Source organism: Pelodiscus sinensis, chromosome 11, assembly GCF_049634645.1.
Source record: "Pelodiscus sinensis isolate JC-2024 chromosome 11, ASM4963464v1, whole genome shotgun sequence".
NCBI classification, from domain to species: domain Eukaryota; kingdom Metazoa; phylum Chordata; order Testudines; family Trionychidae; genus Pelodiscus; species Pelodiscus sinensis.
The window spans coordinates 28,458,567-28,480,987 of NC_134721.1; the positions used below are offsets into that span (position 1 = coordinate 28,458,567).

A 22,421-nucleotide genomic window follows, 5' to 3' on the forward strand; every position below is an offset into this window, starting at 1 on the left:
GCATCTGCAGCATCATGGAAAACCACTTTGTGGTTGATGTGCTCTGAGGCATGGTGGTTGGGGGCCAGGATGGGGATATATGTTCTGTCTGTGGCCCAGCTACAGTTAGGGAAGCCCATTGCAGCAAAGCCATCCACTCTGGTGTCCATGTTCACCAGAGTCACAACCCTCTGTAGCAGAAGGTTATTGATCACCTTGACTACTTCTATGACAAGAGCCCCCACTGTAGATTTCCCCACTCCAAACCGTCTGGTGTTGCAAGCTTCTATAGGGCAATTGTCACACGCTTTTCCATGGCCTGAGTGGGTCTCATTTGGGTATTTGGGTATTCTGGCACCTCACTGCGGGGAAAAGCCATTCACAAAGTTCCAGGAACATGGCCTTGCACATTCGGATGTTCTGCAGCCACTGCTGATCATCCCATCTCTACACCACAATAAGGTCCCACCAGTCCAAGCTTACTTCATGATACCAGAAATAGCATTCCACTGTGACCACAGGATTGACTGGCGGCTGCACTAGCGCCAGGACTTGCATGAGCAGCGCATCTATGCCACACTAAGCTTTGTCCTCGTCCTCTTTCAGATGAAGCGACATGCATATGTTCTCTAAGTGCTTAGGCATTAGGGCACCATGACACACAAGAGCATCACTATGGTTTGCTGCAAACTAGGCTCCATGCTTGCACTGTTGTGTCATCTGCATGAGTGACCAGGGCACAAAAAGGCGCAAGCACACTGCCCCCCCCCTTTATCTCACACAAGTGCGGAGGGGCTAAATGAGCGCATTATAAGATTCTGGCAATATGAGCCCCTTACCACCCACTGCACAGTTTTGGTCCTAGCAGCCACTGGAAGCATAGCCCAGATTGCAAAGCTACCCATAGTGCATTGCTCTCCGAATCAATGGTAGGCTCCCTAATGGGGACACACTATTTTAGACTACATTTGATTCTTCCCCGTAGTGAGGTCACGGACCTTCAACTTCTGAAAATCAGGTGCCCAGAAATTGACCATAGTAGGTCCGACCTTATCTTGTTGGATAGATGTGCCCTAGGAGACCACTAAGAGTAAACTCTGCAATGAAGGGTTAGCATTATTCATCACTCTACTAGGCACTAAAAATAGACTTAACAGATACGCTGATTTTATGGCTCATCACAACACTTGGTAACACATCTTACTGCCTGCTAACTCTTAATTGTTCAGTCTTGCAGCATGTGTGAATTCCATATGCTTAACAATCTATACCACGTTGCATTTAGCTTGGACACTCTTGTTTCCTCTTTCAGACCTAAAAAGTAGCTCTATGAGGCTTGAAAGCTTGTCTCTTCTACCAAGAAGAGGGTTCAATAAAAGACATTGTCACCCATTTTATATCTCTCAAATCTTGTGACCAACATGGCTACAGTAACACAGCAGACAAAGTTTTTAACTTATGAATTTATCAGAAATTGGATCTGTGCCCATCTCAGAAAGAAGTTGCATCTTGAAGATTTTAATAATTCTGATTATTTTGTGTAAATACAATTTTTGGCTTTTAGCCATTGGCTTTTACTGTAGAAGAAGAGGGAGCTGAGGTTAGGATTTTGCATTGCAGGATACAAATCCTCCCTGATCTTCCTTCACTGTGTAGGGTGAAAATGCATAGTGTGTTATACCTTTGCTTCTTGCAACCTCTTTTTCACAGGCAGATAGCTTCACAAAGACGGGTTGGTGAATGGGAAGGGTTTGAGAAGAGAATTGGCCAACATTCTTCTCTTCCCTTTCCTACTGTGATGCATGCCCGGAAAGGGTGTTGGGGACGCAAGTGCATTTTGTATAAGTGTTGGGGAAAAGACTGTTTGTGCCTTGCTCTCTGTATAAAAGCAATGGACAATCTGGCCTTTTGTCTGGAGAGCTTCTAACATAGTTGCTGACAGCATAGGTTAAAAATCTACTCTCTTTTTGGAAGATGGCAGAATCCAGGTGGATCACAATACATATAAAACCTTTCTTCACTCATGAATTACTAAAAATGAGAGCTCTGTAGTAAAGATCTGAAGGCAGAATTTGAGAATGTGTCAGATTTCAAATATATCAGTGCTAGAGTTAGACAAGAGGCCTCTCTTTTTAAAGCGTCTGAAAAACTTTTTTAGAAAAATGAAGGGTAATAAATTAGTTGATTATTATTTAAATGAATGACAGTTGTGCTACCCTGAACCAAGTAACTGCTACCTGAACATATCTGTCATTACAGCTGCAGTTCAATACTGTGCCTAGTAGACAAGAGTATAGATCAGAGATTATTCACTACATCTAGTGTTTTAGAACTCTTATTTAGTAGTATGGCCTACACAGAAATATTTTTAGCACAAGTATCTCTTCTGATTTTCATTACTTAAATTGGATACATTTTTTTAGGTCTTGGCAAATACTTTTTTGCTCAACAAACCAAATGGACAATCTTTGTAATTTTTTTCTCTCTCCATGTACAGTCTATTGAGTAAATGAACTAACATATGAAAAAATGTAAAAGCCAATCTTTTATGCCAGTTTTCTGTAATACATGTGCAGAATTATTTTCAATGTATTGCCTAAAAACTAAAGTATGTTCTTGTATGCTTCCGCTTTCAAATTATAGGTTACTTAGGGATTATAAAGTTTCTTCTTTTCCAGTGGTTAAATGTGATCAGTTTTTAAAAAAAATAAGTATCATATATGTATTGAATATTTTACCCTTTATAAAACAAGAGGTATGAAAGGAAAGAGCGTAGCATGGTAGATTATACAACTTCGCACATCAGTGATTTGTGCCTGGGCACTTCCTTTGCCATTTCTCTGCTTCTCTAATTATAGTTGAGTTTTGCCAGGATAGGAAGTGTAACTAATAACTTCAACCTCAAAAATGTCCAGTCCTCAGCAAATGTATAGTTTATTATGAATTTCACACTTTTGAAATATTTGAGGGAAAAACAGTTGCATGTTTGAGACTAGTCATCTTGTATGTATACCTATAATATGCACATATTTATAATATATATTTTACTATTTTTTTTTAAATTGAGGAAATTGCCTGAATTATGGTGTGTTGTTTTTATTTCGATGTTGTATACATTGCACTGAGACTTATGATGGGAGTAATAGAAAAGTTGAATCTGCTTCTGGATGATTTATTGCAATAATTTTTTAAAACTTAGCATGCTTAAAAATCAGAATAATCAAAACAAATACATTTAAAAAAACAGATACCTTATATCCATATTTGAATATTAATTCAGATTGTTAAAATGCATGAAAACTTGTGCATTTTCTTTTTTGGCCTGTGGAGGTTCCATAAGTTCTGGATAAATTCCATATGTATTGCTGAAATATGTGTTGAACTTCAGCCAATGTTTTAAGAGTATGCTGAAGAGAATTCTTCTAAAAGGTTTCAGATGAAGAAAAGCTCTAAACTATTTGAGAGTCAACAGAGGGCAGAAAGGTTGATTGGTAGGTCTGAGGATCAATACCAGAAGTGTTTTTCTTCTTTGGGGATTTACTTTGACATTTGTTTTTATTGCATAGTGTAATCCCCAGAAGCCAAAACTACTTTTTGTTATAAAATGTCCCTATAGACAATCTATGAAAATCTTATTTGAAGATCAATTTCTAGTAGACTTGCAGTCTCTTAAAATTCATCTTTTCTCCTCCAGGATTTATGATTTAAGACAGGAGTACTATAGAACCTTACTAATACTTCATTATTACATCAATTGTAATACTACATGCATTTCTGGAGCATCTTTCATTGAAAGTCTTTATGTAGATTTCCATATCTTAGCAGTACATTTTCCACATGTATATATGTATTTACCTGGCAAGAAAACCCAATATATTGGTCACTGTGAGAAGATAGGATACTGGGCTAGATGGACCATTTAGGCTGACCCAGTATAGCTAGCTGTTCTTATGTATTGTGCGTTTCGGTAGAAATAGATCTAAAACCTGGATTTCCTGACTCATAGGGCTTATATCATTAAGCAATTCAGTAAGATATCCTGATATCACAAACTCATATATTCCAGTTACAGTTACTGTAAAATCTATGAAAATTTTTTGAAAATATTTGCATGTTTCATTTAACTATATTTCTGATTACTATTTCTAATAAAGCTATAGTTTGTAAAACATATGCTTTAATAAATGTTTTGAAAGAAATATGTAAAGTATGTGAATGGGCACTTAAAAAAATTGTTCTTGGAAAGCCCCCCGAAACAATAAGAAACAGGAAAAATTTAATGTTACACACCTTTTTTCCCTCTGAGTATTTATGTAATAACTCACACATGTAGGACTTCTGTAATCTCCAGAGAGCAATCACATTCAGTGTGTATCAAAAGAAATAGTTCAGTTAAACCAACTCTCCCTACCAGCAGTAATTACCTCAAGTTTACAGTGAGATATAGTTGCAAAAGGTTAGTCAGTAGGGCACCTGCAGATCAAGTCATGTGTCAGCTCTGCATCAATAACCTCATTATAATAGATGTTAGTATTTCAGCACATCACAGTCCAATATAGCAAAACATACTTAGCTAGCTTTCTAATGTGATTTTTGACTTATTGCTTGTCTATTATCTTACTGTTGTATATTTAAACACTCTAGATTATAGAAATTATAATCAATGACAAAAATAATTTAGACTGAAATTCTGCAAACTAAAACTACAATAATATGTCTGAACCTATTTATGAAGTTCTTAATTTTAACTTGAATTAGGGAAGTTTTATCGTGTAATAAAAATACAACTTTGTATATTTTCCTGTTTAAGTGATTTATCAAAAATGATGCTTGTGCTTTTTTTTTTTTTACAAGTCAAACCTTTTTCTTGTATTTGCTGACATAATTCTCCAGATGCTATAAATATAACTATATACTATAGTGAAAGCTTGTTTTCTTCCACAATTCTTCCACACTATATACTTCAAGAATTTAATGGAAAATACTGTGCTTCACTTTTATTTAGAGTCTAAAGGTTCCCAAACTTTTTGGCATCACTCCCCCCCTTTTTCATTTTTGAAAAACCCTCACGCCCCCCTTGTAAATAGCAGTGAAACTTGTTGAGCAAAATAAATAAATAAATAAATAAAAGGAAAAAAATCTGAACAGGGCAGCAAAATTTTATCGGGGGGAGGCTGTGTCACCTCACGCCCCCCCTGGAATTTTTTTATGCCCCCCAAGTTTGGGAACCCATGAATTAGACCATGATGTTTTTCTGCTTTCCAAAAATAAGTGACTAGGTTAACAGGCTGGCTGAGGAAAATAGAAAGTTTTGAAAAAACGTTGAGTAAAACAGGCCATGTGAGAGTGAAATACCTAGTGTCATAATTTCCTTTTATTGTTTGTGCATATGTGTGGAGCATATGCTAACCTAGTGTGGCTGTTTGTCTCCCTTTAATGGCTAGTTGGGTATGTTTATGTGTTTGATACTGCCTCAAAATTAAGGCACCTGTTCCATAAACTTGGCGATAGAAAGGTTACTTAGCTGAAAAGAGAATTCTTTGAGTAGATTATCAGTAGCACAGATCAGTACTATCCATACTCCATACCAATTGTTCTGCAGTGTTTATTATGTTCCAAAAAACTGGGAAGATATGAGGCTATGTTTCCTATAACATCCTATAGCTTGAGTTGACATCCCTAACTCTCCCAAGGTGTGCCTACACAGCAAAGTTATTTCAGAATAATGGCTGTTACTCTGAAATAACTATGCGAGCATCTACACAACAATTCCGTTACTTCAAAATAATTTTGAAATAGTGGATAGCTTATTCCGACTTCTGTAAACCTCATTCTGTGAAGAATAACACCTATTCCGAAATAGCTATTTTGAAATAAGTTGTGTGTTGACACTCCACTGCGGCTATTTTAAAATAGCTCCTCACGAGAGCCATTCTAAGTTATTCCTCCTGGGGCTCTAAATCGAGATAGCATGTTTACATTAGGGAAGCCTGCTTCGGATTAATTTTGAGGCTTCCCCGCAGTGTAGATTTTGAAATAAGCTATTTCGGAATAACTTCCGAATAGCTTATTCTGAAATACCTGTTCAATGTAGACGTAGCCCAGTGACCAAAGCTTTGCAGAGAGTTGTGGGCTTTGGTGCAGCATCAGTTATATCCTAATAATAAGGTGGATGTCCACAGACAATCTCCTTAAATAACTTCAGTTATTGATAATTAACCTTTGTATCAGGTTCACTACTGTAGTTGCTGGGTGGGTTATGCAGATAATAGATGGTATCTGACTTTCTTAGTCATAGAATAAATTATAATTTGCCATTATAGAAAGAATATTTTAAAATATCCAAAATAGAATTGTATGGCAAAAACAGAGTTGGTAAGATAAAACAGACAGGTGTGAAGCTAATCTGTAATAATATTATGAATACCGACTTGTAACTGTTTTATGAACCCTGTATGTGATCTGATCAGGAAGGAGGATTATGGTAGATTGAATTATTAGAATTTTCTGTATGACGGTACTGACTGTACTGGTGTAATGTAATAAAGGGCTGTGTAAAGAGAAAAAAAATAACTGCCAGGGAGTAAGGGAGGGAGTGGAATGAATAAAGGAATGTTAGGGCAGAAACTAGAATCTGGAAAACATTGTGTGCTGTATCTATCCTTCACCTGAAAAAGGCTCCCTGAGTAGAAATATATAGCAGCAGATCCTGAAGTGATGTAAACTGTCATAGTCCCATTTTACTAAATTATTAATTTAATTTTAATTGAAAACAATGGAACTCTGTCAATTGATACCAGCTGAGGATTTGCCTCCAGAGTTTGTGGTTGTGGTCACTGGAAAAGAGAACAGGCACTATCAACCAGTTTAAAAAATATATCCTGTATTTTATTGGTCAGTTGCAATATTACCTTTTTTCAAATCTTAAATCATATAAAATGTTGCTGAATGGATTCACATATTAAAGTGTGTTTTGTGGAATCCAACATAGAGGAGAAAGGGCTCACTTGGGATCCCTTAACAAGTTCCAATTACTTTATAAAAAATCATCTCAGTGTTTAACATCCAAACTGAATTATAATTACTGAAAAAGTAACATGCACTTTTATCATTACTGATATAAAGTAATCTGCTTTTATTATCATTATTTTTAGCTGTGAAGTAACTCCCATTGGATGGGGTTAAAGTTTATTAATATGTAAAGATTTCAGCATAGTCTTAGATTAAATATTTTCACAGTTAACCTTGTTAACTTTTCAAATGAAAGAAACATAAAACTGCACACTTTGTTCCTCTGCAGTCTGAAATAGATTTTGCATAGGATTTTATACTTTGAATTCCTCAAGATGATCCTGTTTTAAAACTGTGAATTAATTTGTCTCCACTATTCTTTGAATGTTAGTTAAAGATTTTATTATATTTCATTCTAAGAAATATATTTTTTAGTTTTTCCTCTCACTGTCTGAGAGGGTTTCTGGGATCATGCCTGCATTAACTAGAAATATTTTTAAGATTGCATTTGTTCTTTGGTTTAGCTAATGTTTATTTCATAGTACTATAGAATAACATATACCTGTTTTTCATCTTTGGGATATCACCTAGAGTATGTAAAATTAGGGCTGCTTTTCAGTATGCCACCATTATGAGTGTAAACAAGTATAAAATATAGAACTGTAGAATATGCATTGTCTGGCTCTATCAAAAGAAGAACAGGAAACACTTGATAAGATTTTAATCAGGCTGTAACTTTATAATTAGATGTCTCTGATTACCCTGCAGATAAAGGTGTACAGTGCAAGTAATCAGTGTTCACTCAATAATTACCTGGGAGCTTCCATCAACTCCCTCTCTTTTTCAATCCAGGTCCACTTCTGGGATTTTACCATCCACCCTCCCTTGTAGATGAGCTACCGAGAATGGGGGTTGGTTCTTTGTTGTATCATTCATAGAAGCCGCATCATTCCCCCACCCTGTGTTTTATTCCTTTAACCAATACCTTTTTCATCCTTTTCCAAGTCATTTTCTGGTCACTGTATATCTTCCAAAAGTCTGATAGATAAATTATAGCATTGGAGTTGCAAATCTAACGTTGGCCCCCTGTCTTCTAAAAAAGTAGCCTATGAACTACTGGACTTGGGAAAGTAAGGTGATGGTCCAGAGAGGTGAGGAGGGGGCAATATTCCTGTGTGGAGAGACAAAGATTTTGTATTACCTCCATATTGTATTCTTGATCAAACCCTCCTTGCGGCAGAATGGGTGATTACAAAACTTAGTTTGTTCTTCTCTTCTCTTCTCTTCTCTTCTCTTCTCTTCTCTTCTCTTCTCTTCTCTTCTCTTCTCTTCTCTTCTCTTCTCTTCTCTTCTCTTCTCTTCTCTTCTCTTCTCTTCTCTTCTCTTCTCTTCTCTTCTCTTCTCTTCTCTTCTCATAATCAGGCTAAGTGGAGCCTACAGTACTGGGCTCTGCAGTTTTCAGATGCTTTGTTTTACGACCCTTTATTCTTTTGAATAAATCTTGTCTTTAAGTAAACTTTAGTTTGTAGAAGGTATCAGACTGCCTCAATGAGTTAGGATACAAGTTGTTTTTTGGGCCTCAGCTACTCCCTTCTCACACCACCTTTTACACCCAATTCTTGATGCTATGGGGCATAAACATAGGTGTTCTCTCCCTATAAGATATATGCCAATGAGCAGTGGCAAGTATAAATGTGTAGAAGTTAAAAAACCAAGGAGGAAATGTGAGCTGTTCTGCTTTACTCTTGTAACTGTAGTTTAGAATAAAGACAGACAACAAATTAATTAAATAGAAAGTTCTTAAAATGGACAAAAACACTTTTATTCTCTGAAATAGAATTATTTTCTTTATAGTTTCTAATAAGTATATTCAGGCCAATCAATTTTTTAAATTTTAAATGGTCTGAATTTTGGATTCATAACTGGTAACTTTTAAATATAAACTTGTTCTAGATTTTGAATGCAGAAGGTTGATTTTGGAGACTATACTAAAATAATTTCTGCCTATTTTTAATTAGGTTTTTTAGCGTGTCAAAAATTCATATATAGGTACGTGTGTGTCCTCTTCATGCTCCATGTTTGAGGTATATAGTGTTGATTTTAGTCCATTACATTACTGGTATGCTGTCAAAGTCAATTATACTTGTTGAAAATGAAACACACAGCTTCCCTGTGTCATTACAGCAGATTTGTTTTTGTTTTGGTTGCACTTCTTAATTGTGAAAGAAGCCTTATGAGAAATTAGCAAACCACAGTATCTGAAATTCTCACAGTTGAACAATATTCTTGAATATTTGTCTGCTGAATACCTGAACCTAATCATAAAAGGTACCAATTTTTAAAAGAAAAGCTCTTCTCTTAACCTGATTTAATCATAGGTTTATACATTTACTCATCTTACAGGCATTTTTTTCTTGTTCCTGTAACTACCCTGTGGTTTTGTGCACGTGTATAAAATTTCCCTTCACAGGTAAACCATATGTGCACTGTGAATATCTGTCATCCAACCCAAATATATTGTTGTTACAAGCAAAAACTTACCCATCTGTTCTGAATGGTCTAAGTTTTTTGTATATCCTCTATGATGATGGCTTCTGTTAAATTTATTGTTCCCCAAACTAATTTTTAAATAATAAAACAGTGCCAAATCTTTCATTTAAATAACTGGCACAAGCTAACAATAGCATTTGTGTTTGTAAGGAAAACAGTCAATATGAAGTATATTTTAAATGAATCAATATTAAAAAGGATGGGGCTTAACTGTCCCAATTATTATAATGCCATAATACATTTTATTATGTTTGCTGTATGTTGAGATGTCTATGACTGGGTGACTGAGAATCACTAGGGCCTGAAAGAAATGTAGTCAGTATAGTGCTTATATTCTGAATATATGCACTTTTAGGTGCTAATGTGAATCTTTCACAGTACATACTTACTTGAATCATGTAGGGTGCTTTTGGGGGGTTGAATTTGCTATTAATTCATTATATTTTCAGGAATGGGTGTCCTCTTCAATTTTATTATATGAAGTATGACCAAACAGAGAAGGGGAATAATCCTAGTATCAGAGAAATATAGGGCTGGAAGAGTCCTCAAGATGACATTAAGTTCAGATGCCTCCACAGAGGCAGAACTGGGTAAACCTAGACCATCCCTGACTGTTTTTTATCTTGTTTGTTCTTAAAACCCTCCAGTGATGGGGATTTCATGATCTCTCCTGGAAACCTATTTCAGAGCTTAACTATCCTTACAGTTAAGTTTTTCCTAATATCTAACCTAAATCTTCCTTGCTACAGATTAAGCCCATTCCTTTTTGTCTATTCCCAGTGAGCACAGAGTACAATTGATCACTGTCCGCTTTGTAACTGCCCTTAACATATTTTCAGACTGTACTAGATACCCCTCAGTAGTCTTTTCTCAAGGCTAAATGTACCCAGTTTTTTTAACCTTTCCTTATATGACAGGTTTTTAAACCTTATATCATTGGACTTTCCAATTTGTCCACGTATTCCCATGGAATTTGCATATCCTCTTTAGAAAATTCTATGTAGTCTAGACATAGCCAGACTGTAACCAAATCACCCCTCTTAACTTTTATAGTTTCTACTGGAAGGGACCTCAAGAGGTCATCGAGTTCAGTCCCCTGCCCTCACAGCAGGACCCATTACCATCTAGACCATCCTTGATAGATGTCTATCTAACCTACTCTTAAATATCTCCTCATTACAGGAGGAATAACAGGTAGTTCAAAATTGGGCTTTATTTCGAATGCCCATTTCACTGCCGCGTGTAGACACTGGCAATTATTCCGGGCTTGTATATTTAAAAAAATGGCGCCTGGCTGGGAAGATGCAAATCAAGCACGGGATATTTAAATCCCGGGCTTGATTTGCAATTCCGAATGCCTACATTTGCAGCCCTATTCCGAAATAGGCTGCAAGTGTAGACATAGCCCAAGTCTTTCTAATTTTTTTAACCATCAGGTTTGGGGTGCTTTTTGAGGGTAGGGTGGAGTACCTGTTCTTGATGAGCATTCATATAAGACTGAAAAATTACTTAAGTGGCTATATTTTTGTTTTATTGTTTACCTTTCTTTGCCCTCTCCCTCCCCCCCAACCACACACACTATATGCTTTTGACTGAAAGTTTGCATTGGCTTTTCAAGGGTTGCTTGCAAAAGTATATGAATATTTCAGATTATATTGCCCAATTGACTGACAACATGTTTATTGAAGTTGCCTCTCTGATAATCTGCTAGAGCAACTTGTATAACTTTAATAATTATTACCAGGAATAGAAGTGAAATGTCTCTTTCTGTGTTGCACTCCCAAATGCTTACTGTCCATTCTAATCTCAGTAATATAAGATGGTGAAAGTTTCATAAAAGGTACCAAATATCTCCATTGACTCTAACCTCAGTGGACAGTTCGGATGCTCATTAATTTATAGTGCTGGGCCTTAACACTTGTGAAGAAGGGGAGGAGAATGCAGCACACAACTGGAGGATGGATTTGAGTAGCCTTTTATCAAACTGTGATAATGAAGATCCAGCCTGGTATGCCAAACAGTTTACAAACTTTTTGGCAAACCTGAGCTGATTTATAGTTTTAGGAGGAATTTGGTGGGTTGCACAATTTTGGCCCCAAACCTTTAAAAATATGTTGACTTTGGCCAAGTTTCATTTAGAGCTTTTGGCTCCCATTGAGCCCAAAAGTCAAAGCAACATTTTGGACTTTAGCCAAAGCCAAAGAAAAGGTTTCAATGAACCCCTTCAAACCATAACAGCTAAGTTTTACACAGTTCTAATTTTGATAATAGATTCCCTTTTTCTCTTGTTTCTTTTTTTTTCTATGACTCAGATCTGTGTTTCTAATTGTGAGGGTACAGAGATATATGCTAAGCAAAATCATTTTGTGCATGGTTAAAGGGGCTAAAAAAGGAAACGTTTATGGATTTTGTCTGTATTTACTTTTATCTTAATTATTTTAATTCCATTGCACATTTTTACACGTCAAAATTTACCTGTATTTCTGAATTTCAGCCAAAACCCATAAGATGTGCCTGCTTTTTGCAGTATTTTTTCTGGTATCTATTGGTTAAACATGACTCTCATCGTATAGCTTTAGAATATGAATTGATGTAACTGGGGCACATAAATAGAAATAGACTGCTAGTTTGAACTTAATAATTATCTCTCAAATTCTGGAAATATATTTTCTGTGGAGACATATTCATCTCTGAGTAGTTAAGGATAAAAGTTCCTTGTTATTTGGAACTCCTGGAACTGAGAGACAGAGGCTACGTCTACACTGGCCCCTAATTCCGGAAAAGTCATGCAAAGCAGGTAAGTCAGAATAGGGAAATCCATGGGGGATTTAAATATCCCCCGCGGATTTAAATAAACATGCCCGCCGCTTTTTTTCCGGCTTGGGGAAAAGCCGGAAAAAAGCGTCTAGACTGGCGCGATCCTCCGGAATAAAGCCCTTTTCCGGAGGATCTCTTATTCCTACTTGAATTAGGGGCCAGTGTAGACGTAGCCAGAATGTCTTAGTGCTGCTGGTCTGAAAGTGCCTTTTAAATCCACAGTCCAGACATGCACATCAACAGTTATACATCTGGTAAATAATGTACATATGTTATTGGAAGTTCTCTTAGTTCAACAAGGTCTCCCTCCCCAAATTTTATTTAAAAAAAATCACATTCTCAAATAAAGAAACTTACTACTATCTGCACTATAGAGCTAAGTTCATGGCTCCATTTTAAGGTTGCAAAAATAATTATACATTAAGCCTTCTTTTGACCTAAAAATTCTCCTGGTTAGGCTCATGTTGTCAGACTTTTGAAGGTATGAAGCAGATCAGCTAAGCAATTTTTGAATTAGAGTGGTGAAAATGTAACGTGGTCTTAGCCAAATGTTACAGCACAGATGGGCTGAATTTAAGATTCATTTTGAAAAGTTAATTTTGTAGTATTTTAATGTATATATCAACTAGAAGTTAAGTGGAAAGGTGCTACAGGGCAAACTGTGACAAGCTAATTTAAGTGGAACAAGCCTATATCATGCTTGAATAAAGAACGCCTAACGCTGATAAAAGGCCATCAGTGCTCATTGGCAGGAGGTACTTCCAAAGTGAAGAGTTTTCCTGATGGAGAGGAGTTTCCAGAGAGAAACAGGCCTCAAGCAGGAGGAGTACATAACCCCTGAATCCAAAGGGAAAGGCTTTATTTCAAGTTTAATTTGGATTTAATAAAGTGGGACCCTAGCATGGGATTTGTCATTTGCCCAGCAACAAAAGTAATTTTCCACGCAGTCTTCACTGACAATTTCCTAACTTTATTTTGACTATTTTTTCAAGATAATTTGCTTTTAATGTTGCCATTGTAAAGGGGAATTTCATAGCTGAACTGAAAAGTGTTTGTTAGGTCACTTAAAGGGCACGTCTACACTGCAGCGTTATTTCGAAATAACGTCAGTTATTTTAAAATAACAAAGTGCACATCTATATAGCAAGCTGTTATTTCAAAATAATTTCAAGATGGAGGACTTCTTACTCTGACTTCTGTAACCCTGCTTTCACAAAGCATAAGGGAAGTCAAGCGAAGAGTGTTCTTTCTTTGACTGTATGCTGTGTAAACAGCGCCAAAAGCCAAATTAAACTATTTCGATTTCAGTTATGCAGTTGATGCAGCTGAAGTTGCGTAGCTTAATTCAACTTTTGCTCTGCAGTGTAGACATGCCCTTAATGTACAGGTTGTACCTGCCTAAACTGGGACTCTCTTGTCTGGGAACATCCCGGACCACAGATTTTCCTGGATCAGAGAGCTCAGGGATAGGGAAACTAGTGGTGGCCTAGAAGACCCTAAGTTCCACCCCCTCAGTTCCTTCTTACTGCCCGTGGCAGTTGCTGAAATGCTTCTTACTTGCGCTTGCAAGTGCATCCTTAGCGGTTCATCTGTAAATAGTTAGCATTTAAATAGATAGTTGTTAGTGCAGAAGTTCTTCTTTGAGTGATGTCCCCATGGATGCTCCACTGTTGGCGTTGGGTCATCCTGGTGCTGCAAATCAGAGTTTTTCTAGTAGTATCTGGTCAGGCCACGCATGCGTAGTAGGGGGTGCGTGCTATTATTGCCTTTGCAATTCATGCACACAGCCTGACTCAGTTCCTTTGTACCACCCTTGGTCACAGACGGAGCTCGATCCCTCTCCTCCTCTTCAGTTACCTGTAGATAGAAATTGAGTTAGAGTTAGTTAAAAATTGTTCTTCTGTTTGTTCTTTAGCTTGTTAGTAGTTAGTTTAAAAAGAAAGACTGTTGTTTTCTCATGTACATAGTTAGTATAAACACTGCTGACAGACAGTGCTCCATGAGTCTAGGTCTAGTGGTGACCTTTTTGGACGTTTAGTCCCTGTAAAATATACACACACATGCACAAAAAGGAAAAAAGAAAGCGAGAGAAGTGAAAGGAGAAAAAGAAAAACAAGGAAAAAAATCATACAAATGAAACCACCCTCAGGACAAACAGGACGGTGACCCTCTTTCAAAAAAAAATGCCCAGCTCTCCCGGATGTAAGAGATGTGACAAGTATTGCGACCCAATGCCCACCTCTGGCCATGGCTCCTGCATTCACTGCCTGGGTAAAGTACATGTCCCTCAGAAATGCGTGCATTGCTGTAGCCTCACAGTCAGTGTGCAGTGACAGGGATCTAAGACTACGTATGTTGCTTTTGAATAAGGCTCTGGAGCATCAGACAACCCGAGATGAGAGCAGTCTCTGGAACTGGGGGCAGGGGGAGAAAGCTGGAAATATTATATTTTGATCCCTGCAAGAGTCTGTGAAAAATGTATTTTATAGCGAGATTTTTACTTTTAAATATAAACAAAGGTCTTAAACTGCTGTACCTGGAGAATAATTCCAGTGGGTATTTGGGATTTCTTTAACTTTTCCAGCGTTCTACAATAGCACATCCTGAACATGTAAACAACTTCACTGTGCAAATCACTACTGTCTTGTAAAAGACCAGAGTAAGCTTCAGAAATCAAAGACCCTAATCCAATCCATTGGGATTCTCACTGTCTCAGGAAAGAATCTAAAATGGCAGCTACAGTGTGCCAGATTTCATGTGAATTGTAATGTAGTATTTTGATACCTGTGTGTTTGCAGTAGTTTTAATGTGGCTATCCACTATGTGACACCATTTCTTTACCTATACAATAACTGTGGATAATTAATGACATGATATGTATACATTTTAACATGCCGTTCTGTCTTGGCAAGAATGCTGTGCAGAAGTGCTGCATGCTGTGATATACAAAAGACTGTATTATGGGATGCCTTAATGCAGGGGTTCTCATCCTTTTTCTTTTTGAAGCCTCCCTAACATGTAATAAAAATTCCATGGCCCACTGGTGCCACAACTCTTTTTCTGCACATAAAAGCCAGGGCTGTATATAGGAGGTAGCAAGCAGGGAAGTTGCCCATAGCTCCATGCCAAAGGCAGTCCTAGAAAGGTAATTTGCTCAGTCTTCAGCATCAGACCTGTATGGCAGGACTTGAGGCTCTGGGCTTCAGTCATGTGCAGAGGGGTGGAGGCAGGAGTGGAGGCAGCTGAAGCCACAGGCCTTTTAAATCACTGCTGGAGTGCAATGCAGCTCGCTCTGGTTAGTGCTGAGAGCTGGCTCTCCCAGCACCTTCCCTTTCACCTGAAGCCCTGCCCCTTCTGGGAGTATGGAGTTGGGTTCCCCCAACTTGCCCAGGAGTCTGTCAATCCTGCTGGCCCTCCTGAAACATGCTTATGATCCCACATGACCCTGGAACTGTGGTTGAGAACAGCTGCCTTACTGCCTAAGGCTAAGTCCGTCTGTTTGTTCCTCTTCTCTAGCCACACATACAGCTGTACTTAAGCAACTAAAGTACATCCCTACAAACAACTTGAGATTTTTGCAAAGCTGTCTATTGAACAGTGAAGGATTTCCAAAGCGTGGGAGTAGGAAATACCTGACTTTCTCTTTGAGTTAAGTAGACTGTTCACAAGCTTCCAGTCCTTGTCAGATTGAGAATCTCATTTTTCAATGTTAAGCATTTTTTATTAAAATGTATATTACTTGCTGTGCTCAGTTTACCAAGCAATCCAGATAACTTGATATTAGTGCTTAAGTGTTTCATTATTTACCACTCTTCTATTTTTTTTTTCATTTTCATACTTTATCAGTGAATATGTTTTTTTTCTCTTCCAGGTCATTAATAAAAATATTAAATAGCATAAGACCAAGAACAAACCTCATTAGAAACATACCTGCTTCAGGATGATTCCCTGTTTACAGTTACATTTTGAGACCTATCAGTTAACTAGTTAGCCAGCTTCTAATCCTTCTGGTTCCCCATTCTGGTTTGAAAAAGTCTGAATTTGTTAATCATTGCAACATAGTGCTAATCTCACCTTTTTCGTGCAAGTGGGTTGAAAATTTGGCATAACTTGAAGTAAAAGTTCATTGTTACTGAAGATATTTGGGTCAAGTATTTTTCTAATCTGGGTTATTTTGTCTGGACAACTTGTTGACTATTTTGTGTCTATCATAAAAGCACACAGAGGAAATGGAATGGATGTATCAAAGAGAGTGAAATAAATGAAGTTCATTGTCACCCACATTCAGTTAAGTCATTGCCATTTTTTATGTCAGTGATAGTCTTTATATATGATTCCTTTAAAAATAAACAAGCAAAAAAGAGGGGGGAGGTTTTGCCTTATCCTGTACTGCAAAATGCATTTCTATGGAAAGTGTCAAGGAAATGTTCAGGGTAGCATGGAATGTATTTCATCATCATGGAAGTTTAAAGATCCCACTGGGGTTTGATACCTACCAACATCTAGTAACTTTAGAGCAGACAGGTGATATGGGGATGAGGGAATTTTAGTTGTAGCCTCAGGCAGATACTCAACTTAAGCAGCTGTTTCATGCATTCTGGCAACATGACTCAGTTAAAATCAAATAACACTCCTTATGCCAGTGTTTCTTTACCTGCATATGAAACCAGTTGTCTTTCAGTTAACAAAAACATGATAATTCAAAGAGCATTAAAAATGTACTGTTTCTCACACAGAATTTATATCTTGCAGCTGTAGAGTAATCCATGTGAACTGGAGTCCAGTTTCACTTTATCAGCCAATCATAACTTTAAACTGTTTTTACAATTCATCCTGCAACTTTTAAAGCCAGATATAAGTCCGTATGTGAAAAATAGTCCACTTGATGTACGGAGCCATAGATTAGTCAATATGTATTTCAGATATCACTTCAGTAAAAACAAAAATAACATTAAAAAATGTACAGATTAAAATATAAATGATGCACTTGGAATTTGTGTTATGCTTTCAGTACTGTTTCTGAAAACAGTAGCTTACAATATACAGGCAGTCCCCGGGTTACGTCAAAGATAGGGACTGTAGGTTTGTTCTTAAGTTGAATCTGTATGTAAGTCGGAACTGGCATCCAGATTCAGCCGCTGCTGAAACTGATCAGTTTCAACAGCGGCTGAATCTGGACACCAATTCCAACTTACATACAGATTCAACTTAAGAACCCCAGGCGTCCCAAGTCAGCTGCTGCTGAAACTGATCAGCAGCTGATTCCAGGAAGCCCGGGGCAGAGCAACTCTGCCTCGGGCTTCCTGTAGTCAGCCGCTGGTCAGTTTCAGCAGCGGCTGACTTGGGGACGCCTGGGGCAGAGCAGCTCGGGTGCTGCTGGGTTGGTCCAGTAGCGCGGCCGCTCCTCGGCGCTACTGGACCAACCCAGCAGCACCCCAGCTGCTCTGCCCCAGGTGTCCTGATTCAGCCGCTGCTGAAACTGATCATCAGCAGCTGAATCAGGACTCCTGGGGCAGAGCAGCTGGGGTGCTGCCGGGTTGGTCCAGTAGCGCCAAGGAGCGGTGCTGCGGGACCAACCGGCAGCGCCCCACCTGCTCTACCACAGGCCCCGGGTTTTGCTCCATGTTTCCCTGGTCTGCTGGTGGAGGCACTAGCTGCGTCCCTCCCCAGCAGACCAGGGAGACGCTGAGGAAAGCCGCGGAGGACCCGGGACCGGACCCGCGGCGCTTCCAGATCAACTGGGGACAGATTGGAGACCAGGGAGACGCTGAGCAAAGCCGCGGAGGACCCGGGGCCGGACCCGCGGCGCTTCCAGCTGATCTGGAAGCACCGTGGTCTGGCCCCGGGTCCTCCGCCGCTTTGCTCCCCGTCTCCCTGGTCTCCAATCTGTCCCCAGCTGATCTGGAAACGCCGCGGGTCCGGTCCCGGGTCCTCCGCAGCTTTGCTCAGCGTCTCCCTGGTCTGCAGACCAGGGAGATGCTGAGCAAAGCTGCGGAGGACCCAGGGCCGCGGAGGTCCCGGGGCCGGACCTGCGGCGCTTCCAGATCAGCTGGGGACAGATTGCAGACCAGGGAGACGCTGAGCAAAGCCGCGGAGGACCCGGGACCGGACCCACAGCGCTTCCAGATCAGCTGGGGATAGATTGCAGACCAGGGAGACGCTGAGCAGAGCCGCGGAGGACCCGGGGCCGGACCCAGCTGATCTGGAAGCGCCGCGGTCCGGCCCCGGGTCCTCCTCCGCTTTGCTCCCCGTCTCCCTGGTCTGCTGGCTCCCACAGCAGACCAGGGAGACAGGGAGCAGATTTTCTCGCCCCGGAGGAGGTGGGCGGCGGGACCAGGCGTCCCGCCGCTCCAGTCCTCCGGGGCGAGAAAATCCCCGTTCGTAATTGCGGATCCGACATAAGTCGGATCCCCATAACTTGGGGACTGCCTGTACTTAATTTACTCATCTAGGGCCAAACCTTGACCTTATTTTAAAAGCAGGACGCTCATATGTTAACCTGTTGAAAACCTTGCAACTTGCCAACCTAACTATTCCTGAGGACAATTGAGCACAACATTGAAGAGTTGTTGACGTGACTAGACTCTGCAGATGAGCTTTCTGCTCTCTGTGGCCATCAGAATGCATACCCTTGCCAGAAGAGGGTACTACTCCATAGGAATCAAAAGACATGGATGGGTCTCTAAATGTAAAGAGAGAAAAGTAGTAACTAGGCAGCCAATGTAAGGTTGCTAAGAGAGGAACCATGACGTCTGCCATTAGGAAGGTCATTTTATTGGATTTTGCTACACGTTGACAGCTCAGTTACATAGTGCTGCTGGGAAATTCATGTCTTGGTCTCTTGGCCTATTTATCTGAAGGTCTGGTACATCAGGCAGGCATGAACCTCCTTACTTCTACAAGTGAGTTTCTGGGACACAATGTACATGCTCAGTATTCTCCTGACATCATCTTCCTCCGCTTAAGTACTGGCTATAATTTTGCCCTGGGCTTGTGGGAGAATTGATTGGCCTCAGAACTATTTCACACCAAAATAGTTAGGGGAATCTCAGGATTTATTTAGGCCTCTGAGTCTACAAAACACTTCTAGCCTTCTCCAAGATGAAAGAACTCATTGGGCCAGGATTTGAATTATAAGAGGCCAAAAATTATTCAAATGATTTTGTGTTGTCAATTAACTACAAAAAAGCTCAACTTTTTACACTTACAATCCTTTTTGTGCAGCTTTGTTCTTCTCTGCTGTATTAATATTTCATTTTTAAAACATGTCCTAGGTTATTTTAGTATTTGAAATAGGCTTTTAAAAAACTTTTTGTTTTTCAAGAAAACATAGTAATTGTAAAGTAAAAGATGCTGGATTGACAGAATTGAAGACTGATATATTTACTTATACGATAGGGTTTAGCATGGGGCGCACCCTTTGAAAGGGTGAAGGGCAGATCAAGCTACATGAGGAGCATCCTTAGAAAGGGAGAGCATTGATCAAGCTCCATGTCTACTCAGTTCTTATTTTTTTCTGCTACTAATTGAGGCTAGTTATGTTGTTTGCTATTCTTTCTCTCATCAACTTACGAAACGCATTACTTTTCAAAATTTTATGGCAAGTTTATAATAGTTCATTCTACTCTGTTTTATAAAAGTCACTTTTTGCACTAAAAGTATTTTCTGGGTAAAAAATCAAGAATACTTAAATACCTTAAACAAGTTTTTCAAGTTAATAATTCTGTTATAATTATTCATCAAACTACCTTTGGCTCCATGGCTTTAAAATTATCAGAGTTTACTGTGATGTGAAAAATATGTTTTAAATTGTTTGGACATGCTTGTCGTAAGTTTCTCAGTATATCATTATCCTATGAAACCTCCCATTGGCAATGTCTGCAGGAGAAAAATAGAGTAAACTATAGAAGACCCAATGGAAGATTCCTGCCAATTTTCATTCTTGAATCAACATAATTTTGTTTTGTTCTTGCTTTTGTAAAAATGTGCACAATTGCATGTTTTAAATAAATTTACTTGTTTTATTTATCTGCCTTGTGTATCACATATCCACATTTCCTATGCTTCTTGCCCTCCTCTGTGCCCCCTCCCTTTAATTGCATGCTATCTGTGATTCTGGTCATATCAGTACTGAGTATTTGTGCACATAATATATAAACCTAAAATCAGACATCACTAAGAAACTGAATGTTTTAATATCTTTCTCTTGGAGAATCATATTTCGTTCTCAGTTCAGTTCTATGATAAAAACCACAGTATTCTTCTCTTTGCTTTGTTTCATCACAATTTTCAAATACTAGTCATTACAGTTTGTATGGGCCCACCTGTGATATTTTTCTTCAAGTCTGTGTTAAGAAATGTTAGCATGATTGTTATTTTGGCTTGGCAAGCGAATTTTTCATGTGGATTGAAAAATTAACAATGGCAACCCCAAATTCTGCTTTCTGTTATACTGGTCCAACCTTGCTAAAGTCAAAAAGATAAATGATAGCAGAATGTGTCCCATTGAGTTCAAAGGGCATATACTGCTTTTCTTTCTGATTTAAGTTAACAGATTTTGCTGCTTTCCAAAGCCCTTTGTGGAAGATAGGACTGAATCTTCTTTCCTATATGCAGGAAAACTTTCAGTTTTCACACTGAGAAATCTTATATCTTCCTGGACCTTTTTTTGGCAGCTTTTCTAATAACTGAAGTAGAGGAGAGAAATGCATATGACAACTCTGTAAAGAAGGCATATATTCTGGGGAAGTAGATATGGCTCTTCTTTATTTTCTTTTGCCTGTAGTGAGGGGTAATTTAATTTAATTTGAGTGAAATATTTTGCATCATATGACCATACCAAGTAATAAACTAATTAACTTTTGACACACATTACTGTGGGTTTATGACAACAGGATTTACTCTTTTGAAGTGGCTTATCTCATTCCCTCCAAGAGTGGAGTATATTAAATGTTACACTAACATTAAGATGCATTATGGGTCACACTATAGATATTTTTAATGCAGCCCAGTTATTCAAACAGATTGTCTAAATTTGTCTGGATAATTTGGAGTTTGTATAATTAGGAGTCATTGTCAGACAGTAAGACAGGTTGCCAGTTCATTAGATACAGTAAGGAAGTTTGGATAACTAGGTTCAAAACAGGAATGTTTTATTTTTCTGTTAACCAGCTCTGTTATGTGTAGGAAGACATGCATTTATTTTCTGTGCCTGTATGCAAACTTCTTTAATAGTCCACTATCACTTGGTTTTGCAGAATAGATAGTATACTGTAGTGTAAGCCATTGCCTTTTTATTGTGCAATGAACTTTAACAAACAGTGCTCCCAACTCCAAAGTGATAATCTTCTATATGAACTTTGAGCAATTAAGACTAGTGAGTGGGCCACATGAGTGGCCCTCCTTCATTTCATTGAGCTATAAGATTGAAATCAAGTGGTGGGCAATCTGCAACCCATTGGGATTCCACCTGTAGCCTGCACATCCCCACTCTGCCCTCTTCCCTCAAGCCTCTCGTGCACTGGGGTAGTGGAGCCCCACACTTAACTACTCCTCTCCCACCTTCCCAGCACTTTTGGAGCACCATAAATCAGCTGATTTGCGCTCCATCCCCACTTTACCCTCTTCATCCCAGAGCTTGAACACAACAAATCAGCCAATTCACAGTGCTCCAAAAATGCTGGGAGGAAGGGGGAAGCGTAGGTAAGTATCAGCTTCTGTGCCCCAGTGTGCAACAGGCATGGATGAAGGTGGTAGGTTAGGGTGGGCTGCAAGTGGAACCCAAATGGACCACATGTAGCCTGCAGGCCACAGATTGCCCACCACTGCTCTACACAATGTCAATTTATTGCAATAGGAGGACTATGGTGCTCTAATTATGGGTAACAATTTTATCTTCTACTAGTTTTTAATAGATTCTTTTGAAAAATAATTAAACATGCAAAATTTTAAAAAAGGTACCCTAGTGACCACAGTCTGTCCCTATATAAAATTATAAAGCACAAAATATAATCAGTACATATCATGGTATCCCTACTACCTGATCATCATGTTAGAAATCCACT

General features: G+C 38.8%; 1 protein-coding gene across 3 annotated transcripts in view; it reads left to right on the forward strand.

Moving 5' to 3' along the window:
- ERC2 (ELKS/RAB6-interacting/CAST family member 2) overlaps positions 1-22,421 on the forward strand; it is a 1,112,164-nt gene that overhangs the window by 612,646 nt on the left and 477,097 nt on the right. The window lies entirely within an intron of this gene.